The 11,583-nt window shown below is 37.4% G+C and overlaps 1 pseudogene; it reads right to left on the bottom strand.

The window, feature by feature from the left end:
* Nucleotides 1-9,709: 9,709 nt before the first annotated feature.
* On the bottom strand, nt 9,710-10,249 carry LOC145542883 (DNA primase small subunit pseudogene; annotated as a pseudogene).
* Nucleotides 10,250-11,583: the final 1,334 nt, after the last annotated feature.

Raw genomic sequence — 11,583 nt, 5'->3', positions numbered from 1 at the left:
ATTTTCAAATTTTATAGCAGTAGCCACAGTCTTCAGCCTCAGCCAGCAAGGTAGTGCAATGGCTTTAAATTCATTCAGAAATTATAATAATGACCATTACCTTCCAACCAAGAAAAGTCCTACTGCTTTAGAAATTGGGTTTCCATGCAGATTGTGTTGGAAATGTGGTTTAGTCTGCAATATTACAGAGAATTTTCCTTGGCTTTCTCTGTGCAGTGAAAACAAATAAACAAAACAACCACAATGCAGAATGTTTTATATCTTCTGATTGAATAAACAAATTTTCCCTCCAAATCACAACTCTAGTCTTGTCAGCTTGCATGCCTTTCAACAGTAAATTTCAATATCATGTTTGTAGTTAATTTTTACTTTTGACTCATCTCTAGGGAGATGATTTTAATTCTAGATAAACTCAGCTTTCATTTGGGGGACAGAGTTTTCAATGAGTCAGAAATAAATCCAACACAATTTCTAGTCCTCTCCAGTCTTCCCAGGAAATAGCTGCTGTCTGTCCAATTAGTTACTCAAGTTAGAAATTAGGAGCCATCAGTGTCATTGATCCTTCACTCACTCCATCATTATTAGTGAAATCTGCTGATACACTTTTGAATAGCTTTTAAATTCATATACACATCCACATTTAGAACATCACTAACCTATTCCTAGTCACTATCGCCTCTCACCATTATTAATACAATAGTCTTCTATGAGTCCATCCACAGATCTGCTTCTATTCCAAGCAGTTTCTGTTTGAAGAAAAATCCCTTCACATTTGAAAACTGGTTATACCAATCCATTTCTCCTAAAGTCAAGATCAAAATCATTATTAAGACCCTCATGACCATGCATGGTCTGACATCTTTCTACCCCTTCAGTCACCTTTCACTCCAAGCACCACCTCACTGAATGCACTTCAGCCACATTTCTTCCTTTTGTTCCTAGAAAAATCTATACTACTTCACCTAATTATTCTTCAGATTCCAGGGAATGCTTTGTTTACCATCCTGTGTATATTAAACTATCAAACTCCTCTACTTTTTCAGTTGTAGCAGTTCATTTCAGTTCAGCTGCTCAGTCATGTCCAACTCTTTGTGACCCCATGGACTGCAGCACGACAGGCTTTCTTGTCCATCACCAACTCCTGGAGCTTGCTCAAACTCATGTCTATCAAGTCGGTGATGCCATCCAACCATCTCATCCTCTGTCTTCCCCTTCTCCTCCTGCCTTCAATCTTTCCCAGCATCAGGGTCTTTTCAAATGAGTCAGTTCTTCACATCAGGTGGCCAAAGTATTGGAATTTCAGCTTCAGCATGAGTCCTTCCAATGAATATTCAGGATTGATTTCCTTTAGGCTTGACTGGTTGGATCTCCTTGTAGTCCAAGAGATGCTCAAGAGTCTTCTCAAACACCACAGTTCAAAAGCATCAATTCTTCGGCGTTCAGCTTTCTTGATAGTCCAACTCTCACATCCATACATGGCTACTGGAAAAACCATAGCTTTGACTAGACGGACCTTTGTTGGAAAAGTAATGTCTCTGTTTTTTAATATGCTGTCTAGGTTGGTCTTAGCTTTTTTCCCAGGTGCAAGCATCTTTTAATTTCATGGCTACAGTCACCATCTGCAGTGATTTTTGTAGCAATTAGAACATTAATAATTTAATATCTGTATGACTGATTATTCAATAGTATTTGTCATCTTGCTTCTACAAAAGCTAAATGCAGACAGAAACTCAGTTTGCTTTTTCTCTCAGGTCTGTCATGAGTACCTAGCACAGGATATGGACACATAGTGTTAGCTCATCAATCATTTGTTGAATGAATGAATGAAAAAATGAGCTGGCAACCTTAAATAAAAGCAGTTTTAGTCTCACAATATTCCCTTAAAAATTCTTAAGTCTCAGTATCTTACTAAGGCATGTTCTTAAAAATCATTTTTATTTTTTTTTCACTTTCCATATTTCTTATACCTCTTGGTTATCTGTTTCTTTTCTCTTTCCTCTCTTCATTCCCAAGAGAAATCCTGTGATTTAACTAAAACAAATCCCATTATCCTCTTCTCCAGCTTTCTCTTTTGCTCACTATTAGGATAAGTATGGGGATCTTTGGTTAGCAGATAATTCTTAAAGAAACAAGTGAGGACTGGGAAATAACAGTTAACATCTGTTGAGGGCTTAATGTGTCAGGTGCTGATTTCAGTACTTTACGTGGACTGGCTCACTTAAACTTCAGAAACACCATTATGTAAGGTCTGAAGCAATTCTCATTTTATTTAGGAAAGATATGAGGCACAAAGGAGTTAGTAATCTGTCAAGACCAGAGGAATGATAAATGGTTGAGCCCTGTCTAAACTTAGAAATTTTTGAGTCCTGCCTATCACCAAGCAGTATGCTGCCATCTCCCAAAGGTAACAAAATAATTCTCGGTGGTGATGAGTCTGGAAAGGACTGTAAAAAACCCATGTATTTTATACTGTTTTGTGCTTGTCACACACACATACGCCCAACCAGTATCTAGCATAGGCTCTAGGATATGGCCAATAAAATATCAGCAGAATGAACTAATGAATGAAAGAATTGATTATCCAATATACTAGTCCATCAAGTGGTATGACTTAAGGTGTTGAAGTAACAAAATGATAGATAAGCAGCATATGTTAAGAAGAATAATCTGTAGGGCAAATTGCAGGGGACAGTCTTGAAAAACTCCAGTAACTAGACACCTACAATAAATTACATAGAAAATGGTACGATATATGCTTTTAACAAAATTTCTTGAATGTGAAGTAATTTTCCTTTTTCTCCTTCTACCACATATCTGTAGAAGGACAGATAAGGCAGATACTGAGAAAGGGAAAGCAATTCACATCTATAAATTGTTTAAATACATTATGGTCCAGAATAAAAAAAAAATTCTCTCCAAAAACAGACCAGCTTATGCCTCAACAGAATTTATTTCCTATTTAATATCTCATAGGTATTATATTAACCTCTTTCATTGTAGGTTTAGTGATAAGGAAGGAATGCAAACTGTTTCCTAAAGGGTCTTTTCCTTTTACCATCTCTATTACCTTTTTTCTCTTCCCAAACCACATTAGATTTAGCCTCAGGGTTCTAAATGTTACTATAGTAGACAGAACTCTGTCTTCCTCCTCTTTTGTCAAAGATGTGCAGATTCCAATGCTCAGAATGTCAATATTACTTTACCTGACCTAAGAGACTTTGCAAATGTGGTTAAGTTAAGGATTTTGTGATAAGGGAGAGTATCCTGCATTATCTGAGTGGGTGCAGTATACTCATAGGGATTCTTTTAAGAGAGAGGCAGGGATGTCAGAGTCAGCAATAGTTTTGGAAGATAGAAGAGGAAGCATGAGTCAAAAAGTGCAGGAGGCTTCTAGAAGCTGGAAAAGGCAAGGAAACAGATTCCTCTCTAGAGCCTCCGTAAAAAGTGCGGCTCCTATGACACTTGGATTTTAAGATTTCTGACCACCCCCCCGCCATAATGTAACAGTCACCCTAAGCCACTATGTTTGTGACAATTTACTACAGCAGTGATAGGAATGTAATATCCCTATAGTATGTCCATAAATTTTTTTTTATTTTAAGGTTGGCAAAGGAGCAAAGCACTGATATTGATTCACCTCAAAGAGTCAATTATTTTGCTATTGCTGAGGACAGAGACAAAGTAATTCTTGCAGCATTGTAAAGTTAAAGTCATTCAGTTTTGTTGTGTTTTCAGAGATGCTCTAAGTGGCTTCAATAAAGTATCTTAGTTTTGCAAAACTAGGTTACCTCTGGAGGAGTGAAAGATTGATAGAGGGAGAAGGGAGAGAGGCAATGTATATGTAAAAATATGTAGACATTGATTTATATATGTGCTTAATCTATAAAGTACCAATTTTTATTCCATTGTTTGAGATTATCAGAGGGAAAAAAAAATAGCTCCTGAGAGTTAATAACATAAATCCAAGCATATATATATCATTTTGATATATAAACTTGAATATATAAAAACCGTTCCAGAATTATATTGTTCAAAACAAGGTTTTCTAATGAGTTAGAAGCAATGTTTACATTTTACTCTGGGTTAATTACTCCATTTATCCATATCCTAAGCCATAATTTACATTTAAAATAGTATATTTGAATACAATACAAATATTGTATACAAATATTTGTACAATACAAATATTCTGTACAATTCTATACACATTGACTGTACACCATTGTTTGGTCTTTCATTAATTTACTCATAACCTGAAACTCAATTTCTCCATGTATCCAACTAATACATGTTTATCTTTTTCCATTTATTGTATATCTATGCTATGTACCTATTGGTCAAAAGGTTTCCAAGGCTGATTGAATTTGTATTTAAGTAACAGTAGAGAGAATTCATATCTTGGTATAATCTTATACTTAAATACAACAGACTGGGAAGAAAACATGTATTATTACTGATGCTGTGTAGATAAAACAGGAATAATTCCAAATTAGCTTGTGACTGAGCCTCTTAAATGATGTGTGATTAACCAGTTTTAGTCCTCAAAGTAATTTAAGAAAAAATATCTTCTACCTGCCAGACATCCCTCTCCCTTCTATTGCACTTCTTACTCAGGGAGAATTTTCACAACCCAAGCAAAGTTTTGCTTTCCCTATAGCTGTGAAATGTAAACTGACAGGCTGCAATCTCACTAGATGATGCCAAGAGAATCTGTTATGTCTGTCTGATAGCATGAAAACATAGTCCTGGTGAGTCTCTCAAGTCATAGGCTTAGATAAGACTTCTAGAATCTAGACTCTAAAAGAAGAAAATGTATGACATTTAAAATGTCATAGACAAATGAGTTTTTTTCCTCATCTCAGTAACTTACTGGCCTTGCCACCGTTTTTTAAATTAAAGACTACATTTGTGTCTGAATTAAATTCTTCTTACATTAAGGATGAACATTAAAACTCCATGAAAACAGAAAATTGGTGGTTATCCTTCCTTTTACTTACTTGTCCTTATATCAATCGTCTCTTTGCAGTTGAACTTCATCGTGTCAAACAGTTCATTTAAGTGGTGGTGACCACTGACCCTTGTAATTCATTCCACAGTCTTTTGCAATTTCACACTGCCTCATTAGGTTCAGTTATAGCCCATTTCATGATCAGACTGTAATTTGTTCGTTTTCTACTTAGCTTCATTATAGGCAATCATTTAAGAAACTCCAAGAGTTGTCAAATGGAGAGAAATTCAGCAGCCTTTAGAGTTACTCTGCCTTTGGGTATACTCTAGGTAGATAACACTCCAGAAACAGTCTGGACTTGTTCTTAAGCAACCTCAGACGTGTACTGTAATTTCTATGGTTTCTATTGTCAAGACTTTGAGGGAGCCTGATTAATCGCTCTTCCCATCTTTGGGAACTTAACCAATTTGTCAGACAAGGAGCCAGAAAATATTAAAATAGGCTCAGAATTTTTCCAGTGAGGCTGGATTGAAGAGTATAGCAGGGTCTTTATATCTTTATTTTGATCCTAGAATTTGAGATCTTCAAGTCTCTGATCTGTCTTATCACAGCTGGATAATTTGGACCTGAAAGAAGCCCTGCTTCTCCAGCTTACTCCATGGAATTTACAAGTGCAAGCATTAGCTTTGCCTGCACAGAGCTCTCTCCAAAAAGTGAAAGAATTGGGTTCATGCTGCTTAAATCATAATGGTTCAGTCCTAACCCCATAATTATGTGATTCAGGAAAGTACAGACTTTAATCGGAATGGTCATTTCTTCTATCATAGGGAGAACTCAACGCTGAAATAAGGTGGAAAGAAGGATGAAACGAAGTGCTCCTTCCTAGGAAGAGGAGTGAAATTCCTTTGTAGAAAAATGAACATTGAGAGATAGTTCCCTGCACCCAGGATACCCTAACTTGCTAGGTATATGACAGCCTGAATTCCAAGTATTTCTATTAAGCCATTATGGAGTTTCGGCTGAGCGCTGAAGAATTGATGCTTTCGAACTGCAGTACAAGGGAAGACTCTTGAAATTCCCTTGGATAGAAAGGAGGAGATCAAACCAGTCAATCCTAAAGGAAATCCACTCTGAATATTCATTGGAAGGACTGGTGCTGAAGCTGAAGTTCCAATACTTTGGCAACTTGATGTGAAGAGCCGACTCATTGGTAAAGACCCTGTTGCTGGGCAAGAGGAGAAGTGGGTGACAGAGGATGAGATGGTTGGGTGGCATCACCGACTCAATGTATATGAATCTGAGCAAACTCAGGGAGATGGTGAAGGACAGGAAAGTCTGGCGTGCTGCAGTACATGGAGTCACAAAGGATCGGACACAACTTAGTGGCTGAACAACAGCAACAATTTACAACTTGGATTCAGCAGAGATGACCTTAAATCCCAAACTGCTACCTTTCAACTAGAACACAGAATAAATGTTAAGTGTCTAAACTCTTGTTTTTTCATCTGCCATAGGGCAATGATAACAGTACCTACTTCACAGGGTTGATGTGGATATTGAGAAATTACATGTAAAACACTATGCAAAGTGCCTGACCTATGGAAAGGCCCTTCCAGAATGATAGCTATTACAGTAATTGTGATTATTATTATCACTATTATATCCTCCAATGAATTTCTTTTTGAACTGGACTTGCTTATATATTCACATGCATATTAATGGTGGCTATGCACTTATTGAAATCAGAGTTTAACTATAACCCAGGATCAGCAAACACAGCCCATAGACCAAATTCAGCCCATACCCCTCTTCCTTTTCTTTTGCTTATAAGTAAATTTATACTGGAACATAGTCCTATTTATTCATTTTTATATTGATTATGGCTGCTTGGGAATAACAGTGGCAGGGTTGAGTGGTTGAGACAGATATGAGACTGTGAGACTGAACAACCAGCTCACAAAGCCAAAGATACACGCTTTTAGCCCCAAACAAAAAAATGTTTGGCAATCACTCCTAACCTTTGTGCAGGAATATGGGTTTCCCTGGTGGCTCAGATGGTAAAGGATCTACCTGCAATGTGGGAGACCTGGATTCAATCCCTGGGTTGGGAAGATTCCCTGGAGGAGGGCATGGCAACCCACTCCAATATTCTTGCCTGGAGAATCCCCATAAACAGAGGAGCCTGGCGGGCTACAGTCCATGGGGTCTCAAAGAATCAGACACAACTGAGTGACTAAGCACAGCACAGCACATGTGAAACATCAAGATGGGCCCAACTTGGGTAGTAAGAAACACTTTGGCAATTCAAAATTAGAGCATCAATACATTTTGAAAAAGGTAATGGTTAAAAAAGTGAAAATGCCTCTGATTTGGGTTTGTGAGGCAGTCAAGACTGAAAACTTTGCTGGGATAACTTTGAAATAATACTGCATTTGGCTCCTCCAACCAGACACAAATAGGCATGTTTTTGTTTTATATTATTGTTTCTTAATAAAGCAAATCAGTCCTTTTCACCTTTACTAGTTCTCTTCTCTATTTTGGATTGTCATTCTTTTTCTAATACTTCAAGGTACATACCAACTCCTCTATTTTTCATCTTTCTTTATTAATAACAATCGTGAGGATATTGTGAGGATACAATTTTTCCTCAATCCTGTTTTTTTCTATAACCCTTAGTTTCAGTTATAAAGTACTCTCCTTTTCACTGATTTTTAGTTTTTAATTTTATTTTTCTGTTTCTATAGGTTCAAGAGTTTGGTATGCTTCTTAACACCCAAATAATTATTATGAACTTAAAATTCTTTCTAGTTTATATTATGAGAATGTGATATAATAAATATTTCACTTTTTGGATATTCATTTTAGGTAAGTGCGTGATTTTTAAAAATTTCCATGGATAAAGATTATTCTCGATTTGGTGATATTAAGCCCTTTTCCATATATAGCCATAGTTATGTAATCAGATATACTAGTTGCATCATAGCAATTGTATAGCCTTACCTGTTTTTTGTGTACTATATTAGTCCAGTTTCAAAATGGGTATATTGAAATCTTCCACTTGTACTAAAAGAAAGGGAAAAAAACAGCACCATATGACCTCATTCATGCATATGTAAATTTATCCTTAGATATGTGTAAACTTTCTTATTCCCAGGTGTTACTGCCATTCTGCCTGCCATCACCATCCATTCTTATTTCTACCAAATCAGGGTTTCTATCATCTCAAATCTTTCTATTTTTTAAAGTTGATATATGAAAGAGTACTTCTACTGATTGGCCCTGTAAGTATTTGATGAATTCCTTAGATCTAATAATAGCTTCTTTAGCATGGTTGTTTTTCAGGATAGTAACAAAGAAGCATAAAGCAACATCTCTTTGATTGTACCTGCTTTGAGTCAGTGCCTAGCCTCAAGCTAGCTGCCTCATCTTTGAGTTGTGAGAGGTTACATTTTATCTCTAAGAAGTGATTCCATGTAGAGGACACTAGGTGGGGCTAAAGCCTCACTTAATGCTTCTATGGCACACTGTTTTGGGTTTTGTCCAAAATAAACTCTGATTTAGGCTGTTTCTTACTGAGCCACTTTCTTGATCCTCATATACAGACCACAATCCAGAGCATTTGCTTTTTGCACACAGTCTTTAATGTTTCTGTAAAAAATTAGGAAGGAGAAAGAAATGCAAGGCATTTCAATGTGTTGACTGTTGACTGCATGACAGACTTTGTTCTACATAAACTACAAGATTAAAAATTTAAAAAAGACTGTGTGCCTATAGAAAAAAAAACAACCTTAAAGGAAATACAATTTTTATTAAGCACTAGTCCAATAGCCCGCTTCTCAATGTTTCTCAGAAGATAAAATGGAAACCAGAACAACTGTTCTGTCCAGACTGGTTGTAAACCGAGGCAAAACAAATCTGACACTTCAAAATCAATCACACAAAATAACATGGAAGAAACCAAACCTTTAAAATTCATTTTAAGTATCTAGATAAATGGGAAGTCCAAGTGTTTTGACAAACACAACAGGTTTTATATTGGTGAAATGAAGTTGGTTATTTTTTCTAAGCTGCTTCTTTATAGTAGGCTAATCTAATTGTTCTCTGAGGGAAGAAGTTATGAGCTACAACTGTGATAGTTGTAAAAAAAAAATAACTTGACTAGCCCCTAATGTTGTAATCTAGTAATTTATATCTTTGAATTGAAGTTTTGGTAGGTTTAGACGTTCAGTTCAAAATAATATTTAAAATATGGGCAGGGGGTATAGTCTAACCAATAAAAATATCAGTAAGCAAAACTAGGGAGTGACTGAATGCACCTTCCACATATAAATGAGTGTCTAAGACTTAAGGACAAAGCCCTCATTCATCTAGAACATTCACTCCAGAAATACGGAGGCTGTATCCAGTGAGCTGAGATTAAGGCCTTAAACATATCACTGCTCATTTACCTCTGAATATGGCAACTGGCAGGACTGTATATTCATAGAAGAAATCTTAGAATTATCTTTGTACAATACTAAATTTTACAAGTTTTTCTGCAATCCACTTATCTTTTCTATTATGGCTCCTTCCAGGAAAACTGATACTCTCCTTCGGTATTCTCAGGAATATTTTCAACATAATCATTTAAGAAAAAAGAATTGCTTTGAGAATTAAAAATGCATACATAGTTCTGTCCTATTTATGAAATGGTTCTTGAAGTATTTGATTCTTGGTTGAAGGTAGACGATAGCCACACTGGTTTGAAGGGAGTTGTTATCTTCAGAAGTCTGTTTGTAAATCACTCTTCTGAAAGATAACTTCTCCTTTGGAGGATTTATCTAAACTTTCAAGAAACTGTTCAGAAATTTTTGTATAAGGAGCTAGACTGGTTTTCTTATAATCTCTGATTCTATGCTTGATATCAGATTCAGCTTACTTCTCTTTTCTTCTTCACTATTGGAAATAGTATCCAGTTCATGGCAGATGGAGCTTATGGTGGAAACTGTAAATTGATCTACTTTCTGTAAATCAATAAGCATACTGCAATATGTATTAGGATGAACACTTAAAAGGGCTCTTTAGTCAATGATTGATTCCTTTGCTAACACTGATATCCCACTGTGGCAAACAGTACTGGAGCATGATCTCTCACTCCAGACAGAGTCCACATTTGTCATTTTCAATGTTATTCTGACATCTGCCAGCTACCTTCTTCAAATGCTCCCAGTCCTCAAGTGAACTGTGATTTTGGAAGCTCTGTTGAAGTTCATCATGAATTGTTTTAGAAACAAGGGCTAAAATCTTATTCTAGCTTTCTTGTTTTCAAGAATATTTGATAAACCACACCGTATCTGTCAATGTATTTTCAAAAGTTATGTTTATAGATTTTTAAAAGAGTGCTTTCTTTACTTAAGTGAACTTTGTAACCTTTGTGCTTGTGCTAAGCTGCTTCAGTCCTGTCTGACTCTTTGCCACCTCATGGATTGCAGCCCACGAGGTTCCTCTGTCTGTGGGATTCTCCAGGCAAGAACACGGAGTGGGTTGCCATGCCTTCCTCTAGGGGATCTTCCCAGCCCAGGGATCCAACCCAACTCTCCCGCATTGCAAGCCGATTCTTTACTGCTGACTCACTGGGGAAGCCCTGACCACCTTCCATTTCAGTTCAGTTCAGTTGCTCAGTCGTGTCCGACTCTTTGCAACCCCATGAATCACAGCACGCCAGTCCTCCCTGTCCATCATCAACTCCCGGAGTTTACCCAAACTCATGTCCATCGAGTCGGTGATGCCATCCAGCCATCTCATCCTCTGTCATTCCCTTCTCCTCCTGCCCCCAATCCTTCCCAGCATTAGGGTCTTTTCCAATGAGTCAAGTCTTCACATGAGGTGGCCAAAGTATTGGAGTTTCAGCTTCAACATCAGTCCTTCCAATGAACACCCAGGACTGATCTCCTTTAGGATGGACTGGTTGGATCTCCTTGCAGTCCAAGGGACTCTCAAGAGTCTTCTCCAACACCACAGTTCAAAAGCATCAATTCTTTGGCGCTCAGCTTTCTTCACCGTCCAAATCTCACATCCATACATGACTACTGGAAAAACCATAGCCTTGACTAGACGGACCTTTGTTGGCAGAGTAATGTCACTGCTTTTAAATATGCTATCTAGGTTGACACCCTTTAACTAGCCGCAATAACTCAACTATCCCAGAAAGTATTTCAGAGGACAATTTTCTGACTAATCCTAGACACAGCAATGAAAACCTCTCCTTCCAGAATACATCCAGAAACAATGCTTAAATCTTTCAGTGCTCTGTCTATGGTGCATATCGCCAACGTCATGAGAGCCCAGCACTTAGAAAACTTGTCTACATCGTCCTTTCCAGATCGCTCTGGTTGATGACGGAGTGATAGCGAATGTAAATATCCTCTTCAATGAGAATGAAAATCCATGGTGTCAAAAGTAACTCAGTAATTCTTTATCACTCCGCCATATTTGAGCCAGCGACAGTACCTTGCATTTGGAAAGAGCCTCTGGTAATACAGTTTAAGCAGCTCCGGCAGCTGAGGCACGTTCAGTGCTTCCACAGAACGCAGAACTCGTCCCAGGCCAGCCCGCGCGAGAATTGGCAGGAACCGCAAAAGGCCGACTTCGCCCAC

The sequence above is a fragment of the Giraffa tippelskirchi genome, chromosome 3 (genome assembly GCF_054371585.1).
Source record: "Giraffa tippelskirchi isolate mGirTip1 chromosome 3, T2T-mGirTip1v1.2.pri, whole genome shotgun sequence".
Taxonomy (NCBI): Eukaryota; Metazoa; Chordata; class Mammalia; order Artiodactyla; family Giraffidae; genus Giraffa; species Giraffa tippelskirchi.
Note: the sequence above shows the minus strand (reverse complement) of the source record. Positions and strands in the feature narration are given on the sequence as shown.